The sequence below is a fragment of the Lycorma delicatula genome, chromosome 1 (genome assembly GCF_047948215.1).
Source record: "Lycorma delicatula isolate Av1 chromosome 1, ASM4794821v1, whole genome shotgun sequence".
In the NCBI taxonomy this organism is placed as follows: domain Eukaryota; kingdom Metazoa; phylum Arthropoda; class Insecta; order Hemiptera; family Fulgoridae; genus Lycorma; species Lycorma delicatula.
Genome location: NC_134455.1, coordinates 201,490,858 through 201,503,275, shown reverse-complemented (window position 1 = coordinate 201,503,275; position 12,418 = coordinate 201,490,858). Strand labels below are relative to the sequence as shown.

The 12,418-nt window shown below is 28.5% G+C and overlaps 1 protein-coding gene across 5 annotated transcripts in view; it reads left to right on the top strand.

The window, feature by feature from the left end:
• The window catches only part of LOC142327528 (uncharacterized), a 186,265-nt gene that overhangs the window by 137,517 nt on the left and 36,330 nt on the right, over window positions 1-12,418 (top strand). The window lies entirely within an intron of this gene.

Below are 12,418 nucleotides of genomic sequence, written 5' to 3'. Positions count from 1 at the left end.
TTATTGTAATGTTCACTTTTACATTGACATTTTGTGATCTATTATTGTTAAAACATTTTTTTAGCCATTGTAAATGATTCATTGTGATCTTTTTAATTTCATAAATTTTTGTGTAAGTTAATCCACTGCTTATTTAATTGACCTCGGAACATTGACAATATACACTTGTATATTGACAAGGAATAACACGTGTATATTGACACTTGTTTTATTGACAAAAGGAAGTGAAGGAAAAATTTTCCTTCACTTCCTTTTAGCCTTAACAAGTGAAGCTACACCTTTTTTCAGTTTAGAAAGTATATTGTTCTGTATATTCATGTGACTTATGTTGATGGGGGAGTTGTATGCATGAATACAACATAGAGTGTAGTTATTTAGACTGATTTTGCAAAAAAATTTCTACTTCACCAGTTCGTAAATAACTGGTGCTATTTGCTGGAGGTGAAATACATCAGTATGTGGTAAAAAATGTAGATTTAATGCATAAAATGATGCTCGATTAGAAAAAAAGTAATTTTTTAAGTTAAAATTTTTTATATTATTTCCAAGTGTGTGGTTTGTAATTTAATGCAATTTGAATTATCATTACAGTAATTAGTATTAAATTTATGATTACACTCATTCATAGAGATTGTTTACCTGCTTACTATTTAACATTACACTTGTTTTATCACATACATACATTCTTTCTTCTGCAGAATGGCAAATTTTGATGGCTTTCTCAGACTTGTTCTAGTTATAATGTGAAAGTATTAAATACTTCCCTTACCAAACATTTTGAGTTTTCATTCATAATAATTATAACACTTTCTTTAATTTTTTTTTCTATCCCTTGCATTTGTTCTACTTGTACTTATTATACATTTAAGTAGTAAGTTCTCTGTCCCTTTTAAGTCCATCTTTCCATTATCTCTTTTACTCATCACTAATACCTATTACCTCTACAAAACACTGTTGCATTCTTCTAAAACCTTTTTTCAGAAGTGGTGTCTATTCATGTTATTATTATTATTGCTATTATTACTTTTTTCTTGTTTTCCCAAAGTGTGACTTGTTCTGCCTTTCTGACAGAATTTAATGAACTCTGTTTGGTTGATAACAAAACAACTGTTTCATATAGCTTAGAGCTGTAGTTTCTTTTCCCCTTCACTTAATTCTGTGCTCAATTTTCCCTAGCTTTTAGGAAGAAACCTGCCTAAACCTGCAAGATTGTTTGAGCAGAGCTCATTTAGTACTGAGTCTCAAGATGACAAATCACTCCACTATCGCTTAGCATCACTAGTATTTAATGAAAACAGATCCTCCATCTGTGCTTGATGGTGAGCTATTTTCTCAGTTTGGAACTCATTGTTTGTAGCTTATCTCCCATTCTTGGAGCTTGTTCACTATCCATTTCTCTCAAGAATCCCATTTGATGATGCATACATTTTTATGTAAAATTAATATCACAGCATTACATTCATTTAGTAGCAATTGATGTTACTAGTTCAGGATTATATTATTGTGAAAAATTAATTAATAGAATCTTAAGTGTTCTATAAATGTTTTTGTTGTGAACAGAATTTTGCTAAATGTAGAGATAAATTAGGTAGTATATTACCAAAACCAGATTTTGTTGTAGGTAATGAGTTATCATTCTTACAGTAGAACATTATGTAATTTAATTGCTGCATAAGAAGATTAGACAGGATGATGATTCTGTACATGATGGTTGTTTAAAAAAACTGCTATATAATTTATAAAGTATTGTTTCAATTTATTGCTTGCATTACATTTAGTAATTTAATTATTCACAAAAAAATTGTATAAACAAATTTATATTTAAACTTATTTTTCTTCACCTACTCAGTTTTTGGGCAACATTCGGGTTTTACAAATTATATTAAACAATTATGAATTATTTTTGCTAAAGAAAATTCATTAAATTCTGGTTTGCTGAATTACATTGCAGCTATAGAATTTTGCTTTTACATCATTTACATCATTGCTTTTGTTAAGTGTCACTTATGATCTATTTTGTCATAATTGCTTCATAATATGCCTTTTTAGTTTCTATTCTTATAGATAAGTTGCAAAATGTGTGTCAGTGTATGAACAACTTACTGTTAATGTACTCAAAAAATATGAAATTACAAGTGTTTTTTTTGTTTTTTTTTTGCCTTGTTGCCTACAATTATGTAACTACATATAGTTTGGTACCAATTAAAAGAGGTAAATAATGAAAATGTACTGTGTAAAGTTAAGCAAAGCAAATTAATTAGAATTTTGGAATGAATAATTTTTTTATACTGCATAATTTATCTTATATGTAAAAAGAACATAAAACAAAACCTGTACATGTTTAATAGCTTGAAAGCTATTATATACGGGTAATTTCTTAGATAATGTACGATTCAGAAAATATTCTACTCAAATGGATATTTCCTAACTCAGGTGTAGGAAGGTTTTCTATTCAAATGGAGAGTTCCTCCATTAGGTATTAGGAGGAAAAATTAATTTAAAATCTGACTGTCTTACTCATTATTAAAAAGTAGGGTGATATATAATTAGGTATCAGTTTATGTGATGATCAGTATGAATAAATGGGTAATTATTAGTTATGTCTCAACTGCATTCTTGTATGGTACTTCTGAGTACTTATTAATTAATCCTTAAATTATTCTACTTCTCAGATTGTTTGCATACTTTCTTAATTGAGTGGTCCAAGATTAGATTAGTAATGTTCTGTCACAAATTTTTTTACTGTTAGAAATTTCACACCTTGTTCATGAGACATAACAAAATTATGTAAAATCAGGTTTATTTGAAGATTTTCATTATTAAATAATTCAAATTTTAGGTGTTACAAAACAACATTGATTTTCTGTTTTATATATTTTTTCTTATTATTTCATGGCACAATTATTAAAAATAAAAGTTTAATTTTTATCATTTCATTTTTGACTGAATTGCCTATTTCTAATCTTTAAAATTTTTTTTACATTTCATGGTTGATTTTCAAAGTTAAATTACATAGTTAAATTTTAGTTTTATATGTGTTAAGTATTATTAAACTTGAATTGATTTGGAACAGTTGTTAATGTTTTGAAGTGTTTGAATTAAAATGTTTAAAATATGATTAAGATTGAATTTACATACCAAATTTTGGTAATGGATAGCCAGTATATTATATCTTTTTTATTATATAATATACATTCTTAAAGTTTCTACATATCAATCATTTGTTACAACCAATCATTTATCAGATCCGTAACAATTTGCCTTACTTTACCAAAATTAGACTCTGTTTCATTATTTTTGTGTGTATCTTTTATAAATAGTATTTATTAATAAAGAACTGAATGGTACTTGATGATCTTTGTATGTATGTATCAATATGATGAAATAATCAACAACATTTTTTCCTGTGGGTCTTTGTTAGTCCTTAATGATAAGGACTATGTCCTCTACTGTTACAGTAGTGAGAAGTTTATTGAAAAGTTTAATTTTCATGAATTAAAATGTTTAGTCCCAACTATTAACATTCATTTTTTGCTTAATTACCTGTTGAATTATGTGATTGTTTGTTTTTTTCTTATTTTCTGTTGTACTACAGTATTTCATTCCAATATTGTGTGAAAACTTATTATGGTACCATCAGCTGAAAATTTCATAATTCATTTCCGTATAAAATTGTTTGTTGGTTTATTGAGTAGAATATTTTTAAATCGTGCTACTGTATCAGCTGTTATTTAATAATAAATTAAATTTGCTTTCCTCTTATAAGTTGTATTTTATACTTATTAATTTTTATGTTTTAAGTTATATGTTATTTTAAATGTTCTTTTCTAATTTTTTACTGCTCTTTATTTTAAGGTGTTGAAAAGTGTTTACTTAGGTATTGCATGAAAAACCTTATTACTGTAGGTCCTTTTATTTATTACTTCTTCATTTCTGCTATTTCTGAATTTATTTATACTACTGATTGTTACATTAACATTTTGCAACTCATCATATATTAGTTCATATACAGCGTTATGTCCTGTTTATATATTGCAGATTGCTAAATATGATTTTAAGTAAAGTCATTTTTTCTGATATTAGTGTGTATTTTTTCAAAAGCAAATGATTAAATAACTAAAAAAGCTATCCCTATCATTTTTATTAATATTGATGTGCATCCAACAATTAAAAATCTAATATAATCACTGAATGCTACATTCCTTAGATGAAAATTTCAGTATTTTGAAGTTAATGATAACACTATTAAATATGTTTTTTTCTGTCAGATACTGTAAACATAGTTCTTAAATAGTGGTTTAACTAACGATTATATTTGCTGATTTTTTTCTCAGCTTTTTTGCATTCAGTTTAGCAACCATCCAAAAAAAAAGTGTTAATTTTATATGTATATACTGACTGGGTGGTCCATTTAAATTGAGACACATCTATATCTCAAAAACTACACATATTTGGAAAAAAATGTTTCCTATTAAAGGTTTTCCATTTCAGAGGGGAAATAAGTTCACAACCTATGTTGTTCTTGATAAGGTCAAATTTGGTCATTTCAAGGCCAACTTAATTTTTTTTAAATAGGGACTTATATTTTTCATAGCAGAATCAAAATCTATGAAAAAAATTAAGATTTTATTTCAAAATTTTTTTCCTAAAATTGAGTTTTTCAGTTATTCATCTTTAAAATGCTGTTAGCCTATAAATTGGTGTTTTTAGTGTCATTAGGTCTGAGCCAGGTGATGAGTTACATCCAGCTGATGATAAATTTTAAATAAAAAACAACCAATTAAAGGATTAAACTAAATAAAATCCATTTACATTTTAATGATTATTTTTAATCAGATAATACATACTGGTATGGTACATAGCCAACATGTGTTACATGCTTTGGTCAGTTAAGTTATGTCAACTGCATGAAAATATTTGGTTTAATAAATTACTGATACCTTAAATTTTTTTTAATGCTCTTATTTAAAATTATTATAAAAACTTACTCTTCATAAATTACAGCAAAAAATGTTCTAAGTGGTGTCTCCTTCTACTTATGCATTTTTTGATATGTTTTAAAAACAACCCATGAACATTTAATAGTTTCTTTCTTGATATCTCTACAGGTGTTTGTTATATGCTCTCTCATGTTTTCAGGGGTAGTTTGTACGTCTTGATAAAAACCTTTTCTTTAAGGTAACCCCATAAAAATAAATCTAGTGGAATAATGTCAGGGGAACGAGCAGGCCAAGGAACTGGACCAGCTCGACCAATCCAACAATCATTGTATTCGCAGCCCAAAATTACTCTAGAACATCATTCTTCTCTTTTCCAAGGGTAGTTTATTAAGCAGTAAAGGCAACTGATTTTCTATAAAATTGTGTATTTCTCTCCGTTAAAATTTCCATCGAAAAAATGCGGTCTGATTAATGTACAGCCTTAGATTCCGCACCAAACATTGACAGCCCATTGACATTGATGTTCTATTTCCTTTAGCCACTGTGGATTTTGCACTGCTCAGTAATTAATATTATCTCTTTACTGCTGCATTATTAGTAAAACCTGATTTATTGGAAAATGGAACAAGAAAAAATGTTGGACCTGTACTTTTTCTAGTGCCTATCAACAAAATTCAAAGTCATTGCCATGCAATTTCTGATGCAGTGAGATATGGTACGAATGGAATTTTAGGTGTTTTAATATTCCCAGAACAATGGTTTTTGATATACTAGAGTTTCTTCTTGTACTAACATGGGGAGCTACAATGACCACCGCAGCCATTGCTATTTCATTGTTTTCTGTTGTCACAGTATTTTGATGGATCCTATTTTTGGTCCCCACATTACCTCAATTTTTCTCTAATTGTAAATTGTTCCATAATTTCTTATAAATAAAAATTGATTAATTTAATATTTATTAATAGTTACTAGAGTAACAAAGTAATACAAAATTTAATTGAAGACGCTGAAAATACGTTTACTTAGACAAATGTCATTTGCAACTTGAACTTCACTTTTAGACTATTTTAAAATGTTTGCTGGTGTTTATATGCTCAATTTCTTTTTTTCTTCTTCATTATTGTTAGCATTGATTGTTTTTTATTTAAAATTTTAACATAGTTTGATGTAACTCGTCAGCTGGGCCAGACCTAATCAAACTAAAAACACCATTTATAGGCCTACAGCATTTCTGAAGATGAATAAGTAAAAACTATCGGTTTTTTCCAGGAATTTGATTCTTCAATAAAAAAAATATAGTTCCTATTTAAAAAAAAATTAATTTGACCTTGAAATAACTTTTATTCAACCTTTTCAAGGGCAACATAGGTTGTGAACATATTTCCTCCTTGAAATGGAAAAACTTTAATAGGAAATATTTTTACCTACAATGTGTTTTTGAGATATAAGACATTTTCAATGTCTCATTTTAAATGGATCACTCAGTATATTGCTACTGTTTGAATAATAATTATACATTTTAAAAATTTAGAAATTATTTGTTAAAACAATGTATCTTTTATATTATTATTCTTGGTATCATATTGATTTGTTATGATAATACCCTTCAACTACCCTGAGTGAATTCTTAATTTTTTATCATTTATTTACTTAACTAGCAGCACTATTTCTGTAATTCAAGTTCCACTGACTACTCTGGTCTTTAAATCACTTGCAAATAGCAACAGCAAAGAAACCTTGTGTACCAGTTTTTTTTGTACATTGCTTCAGTGTTCTTAATTACATCACATACTTCTCATCAACACTATTCTTTTATTAATTTTATATTAAGATCTGTTGTCATAATTAAATTATTATTCTGTTTATATTATTCATTAATTCCAATAAATCATTAGTTAAAATTCCAATAAGAGTTCATCAGGTGTTTGAAGAATAAGTTATGAGTATTCAGAAAATTAATCGTTGATTTGTTTAGAATTTTATGTTTTTCTTTGATTATTCTGAGAAATTCTTGAGTGCGAATTTTGTTTACCTATGAGGCTTTTGTTCATTTAATAATTGACACCTGTTAGAATGTTGTCTTATATTCTTTGTTAATTTAATATATAGCATTGTTAGTTATTAATATCTGGCTTACCGATTAGTTATTAATAATTATATTGTATTTGGTAGTAATAGTACCTTTTTAACATTTACCCTCAACTATCTATGTCACATATTTACACACTGATTATGATCCATCACACTTGCACTTCTTAATAATGATGTAAATTCATTGAGAACATTTATTTATTTATTTATACTAATTTCTTATTTATAAATTTGTATATAAATCTTTCAGCTGTAATAAAACCAATTAATATTGTAATTAAATTACATTTTACTGAAATTATTTTTTTTTTTTTACTTATTTGTAAATATACTGCTGATTTTAAGTTGTTACCGATTGGTGTGAATAAATTAATTTTTTTTGTACCGTATGTAATTCAATAATTGTATTTAATAAAAATTAAATGCTGAAACCGCAGTCTCATAGTTTTATCTCAGAAAAATGTTAAGTTTAATTGGAATTTGTTTAGTTTATGACCAAAATAATTTAGAATTATACGTAGATTTCACTAACTTGAATCATTTCCGAACTTAGATTTGGTTTCTGTTTTCCTGATTTTGTGTTGGATGTTGTGAACAAATGCACAGGTTTTTATACCTCTGCATTTTCTTATATCAAGGAGAAATATTGTAGTTGTTGAACAGTTTTTCAAATATAATTGCTTCTTTGTGTAATAATATAATTAGTGAATATTTAGGAGGTACCTCTCCATCATCAGCACTTCTATAAAGAATAATACATTTCTAAAGTTACATATATGTCTAGATTATAATAATTATAATTAATTTAAAAAAAACTGAATTGCTTTTGTTTAATTCTTTCTTTCAATTGAATTATATTATCAGTATTCATTTTAATAAGTGAAGTCAACATGATAACCTCTATTACTCCTTGAAGATGAATATCCACCTTAAATGAATATCTACTTAAATAGAGAAGGGACTGTAAAGCTTATTGTTTATAATGATTGTAGATAATAAAATTCAATTAATTGTATAGAAGAATTAAAGTAATATGGGAATTTGCAGAATTTTTGTAGAGATTTTTGACATTTAGATTATTAATTTTTTTTTGTAATTAAAAAAAAAAAATAGTGTTCTTTATAAAAGAATTGATGATGGCACTTTAAGAAATAATAATTTCCAGTAAAATACAACTTATTAAAAAAAAATGACATTATGAAAAATGAGAGTTTCTTATATATATATTAGTGATTCAGGAGAAAAGAGAAATAATTTTGGATGTTAGTGCCTTGGCCTTTCTTCGGAGGTCCAGGTTCAAATCCTGGTCAGGCATTGCATTTTTCATATGTTACAAAAATTCCATTTCCATATCTCTTGCACAAGCTTCAAGCTTATGTGGCCTTATCATCAAGCAAAAAAAAAAAAAAAACAAAAAAAACTGATTCTAAAGTTAGAAAGAAGGGAAAAGATTCATACAAACATTTGTCAGAATATGTTTTGTTGTCAAGTTACAGCTAGCGAAATATTTCGTCTGGCCTTCAGTTCCTCTGTTGAGATGAGGTCATACTGAAATTTTTTACTTTTTTTCTGTTTTGCTTTTAGTAATAAAAGTTGATTTTTTATTTTTGTTTTTTTCATAGACTTTATTACATAATTTTTTCAGAATTAAGTTCTCTATAAGTTTTGATAATAAAACTAAGGCATTTATTTGTCTTTTAACAGAGTTATTGTATTTCAAACCTAAAAAAAAACCATGTTTATCACTGAATGTTTTGGTTTTATATTGGATATCATGAAAACTATGGGAGATACAGTTCTGGAGGCTGCTTTATTCAATTTTTCTTGTCAAAAAACTTGAGAAACCATCAACTTTACCCCTTATATAAAGCCTTAAAAATTTCAGTATGACCTCATACCAGGGGAACTGAAATCCAGGTGAAATTTTTCACTAGCTGTAAGTCGGTAACAAAGCGTTTTTGGACATACGTTTGTATTCTTTTTTCCGTGCTTCAAACTCTAGAATCAATTTCAAAGTTATTTTTTTTTCTCGACTCACTCTGTGTATATATTTATTCACACACGCGTGCGCAGTTCCATAGGTAGGAAAAGTCAGGAATTTTTAGAGAAAATCAGGAAAGCAAAAAAAATCAGAAAATTGCATTTTTGTTACTGAATTAAGTTTAATAATGTTAGTTATTAATAAAGCATTTTTTAAGTAATACTAAAATATATTTGGTTTACTTTCCTGGCATCAGGAAGTGACAAATCCATCGCCCAGCACATTGCAACTATGTGCATCAAGCAGCCATTAACATCTCGTGTTTTTACTTACATACACTCCCTAATTATTTTTTTAATATTAAAGGAGGAATATTCCAAATTGCAGTTAATCGTTTTTCACTGATGAAATTTTGGCAAAAAGTTACCTTGAAAAATTTAAAGGTTAAAATTGTTTTCTTGGAATTTCTCTCAAAACACCATTAATTGTTTTTTGTATTTTAGGTAATTAATTGCTTTTAGATGGCATATTAAAAGGGTAGTAGGTATAATGAGCAGTGATTAAACATAAACTTACACCCAGAATTCAGTTGGTTGAGAAGAGGTAGAAATGTGTAATGATGCTTTTGTGATGCGTGTAAAAAGCATTTTGGAATGGGCAATATAGACCGAAAGGCAGTGATTTCGCACAGTAAAGGAATGCGCCATAATGAAATAATTAAGGTAAAGAATTCTCAGTCTTCACTGTTAACCTTTTTACGTCTCAGTGGTACTTCAACTCAGCAGACTAAAATTTTGATCAACAGTTGTGAGAACGGTGATTGGGATACATCTGTGTGTTTATTGCCTGGATCTTGTGGTCAGAGTAATAGCTTCTCATTAACAAATGATACATTTGATTCCTTGGCTTAATGTACACAAAATGACAACACAATTATTTTTTTTGTTATAAGGAAGATGTTTCTGGCAAAGATTATGTGGGTTCTCAGTGTTGTACAAAATAAGTTATCTTTATGTTCAAGTGAAGAAATTGGTGCAACTTTTAAAATTATGTTTCCTGATAGTTGTTTAGCATCAAAATTCCAGGTTGGAGCTACTTAATGTTCTTATGTCATCAATCATGGCCTTGCACCATCTTATGGCATTGTGTAAACTCAGCTGCATTCTTGTGTTAGTTATATGATGGTATGTGTTGTTTTTGATGAAGCATTAAATAAAATTTTTCAGAGGAGTCAAATGGACTTATTGTGTGATTGTTTTGATAACAGAAATAAAAAAATTTGAATAAAGTGTTATAACAGTATATTTTTCGGAAAGTGCACTGCTCAATATTTCAATGGTTTCATAGAAGGTATCTTCCCTCTAGATAAAAACAAAATATTAAAAATATTTATGGATGGACCAAATTTGAATTTAAGCTTTTAAAAATGTTCAGTGATCAGCTGATAGAGGAATGCCCTGACGGAAAGCGTTTGGTGAATATTGGGGTTTACGATTTATATGTTGTACTGCTAATGGAGCTGTGAAAACAGGAATGAATCTGTCCAATGGAATATTCATACCTTTTTAAGAGATCTTTACTTCTTGTTTGTTGATAACCCAATTCATTGTGCTGAATTTACCTCAGTCACAGGAAATAATAAATTTCCTTTAAAATATTGCACGACTAAATGGTTAGATAATGTGAAATGCTTAATACGAGCCTTGCTATTTTGGATGACGTGAAGAATTTTATTGACAAATCAAAGAAATTTCAATCTAAGCCATACATCATTGTTTTTGAGCATTGTAAAGACGGATTCCTAAAAAAATAAAATATGTATATACTGTAAGCTCTCTATAATCTGACATATCAGGTAGCCTTGGTGTCAAATTACCGGAATTTGAAAGATTACTGGAATTACTCTAATTTCAACTGAATTACTAACAGAAAGCGTTGCATACTTTCTCATATGCATTTATTAAATTGCATAACTGATGTAATTTGATTAAGAAAATAACAATAATACAGCTAATTACTTACTTAACAGAAAATACTGGTCAATAGTGTTTTGTTTTTTTGCATTAATGGACAATTTAAAGTTATTTTCTTGCAAATGTTCTAATGTTAAAGTATCAGCAGCTGCATTTTCTTCAGCCCACTTGATTTGCACATTAAATTCACAAAAAGCACTTTCATGACCTACAGTACTAATTGTTGGCGAAGGTCACACTTTTTGCTGTCATAATCATCTTCGTCCTGATACAGCACATTTTCAATTACATCCTGGTTGGTCATCAATTTATAAGTTTCATCTTCAGTTCCAGTCAGCCATTCATTTACATCATCTTGTGTTAGTCCTTCTGAATCATCCTGATTGCACAGTTAGGCTAGGAGTGTCGTTTATTTCAGCATCAGGACTGAAATACTGCTTTTGGATGTGGTTGGTATTTGTTCATTTTCCACTGATTTTTTGTATTTTTCGTGTAAATGTAGTATAGGATGAGTTGGCCATAAATTTTTCCAAGAACACTATTGTTTCAGCAGGAAGCTTCCCCATGCTTATGCAGGATCAAACACGACATCTTTAGATTTATTTCCTTTAAACATTTTAAAATAGGCATATTTTCCAGTTTATGTATTACACTATTCAATAGACTTTTTTTGTAATTTGTCTTAACCATCTGGATTACAGTTCGATACATTGGCTGAATGATAACCGTAACATTTGGCAGATAAAACCATCTTTACTATCTTGTGTCTTCCTCATCTGGGTGCCCCTTACAGTCTAAAAGTAACATTGTTTTTTCTGGTAGCTCTCTTTCTTTAAGGAATTTTTTACTGATTACGAAATGCTCATTAAATCATTCAAAAAATACTTCCCTTGTCCTCCATGCTCGGCTTTGATTTTTGTATTTTACAGGCAGTCTTACATTTTAAAAGCCCTAAGATTTTTAGATTTGTCTGGATAAGCAATTTAAGTTTATGACTACCATTTGTGTTGAACAAGGCTTAAATGTAATTCTGTTTTTCAATATTTTTTGACCTGAAGCACTCTTTTAAGCTTAATGAAGTAATGTTTTTTTCTGGTAGCAGCCTCCAAAATAATCCACTCTCACTGGCATTATAAACCTGGTTATGACGAAGACCCAACTCTTGGACTGTCTTTATATGACTCAACAGCAGTAAAATCACAAGAAAGTTTTTCACTTGTGGTGGTTAGTAGATGGAATCCATAGCACTTCTTGAATTTGTCAAACCTATTCGGTATTTGTCACCTATTCGGAAATCTTCTTTCTTCATCATTTCCGTACAGAAAAGCTTAGCCTTTTCTTTGATGATTTTGCAAGAAAGAGGAGTATGTTTGGAACATTCCTGGATAAATCAAGCTTAACGTGCATCTTCCATTAATGGGAACATGCCACAT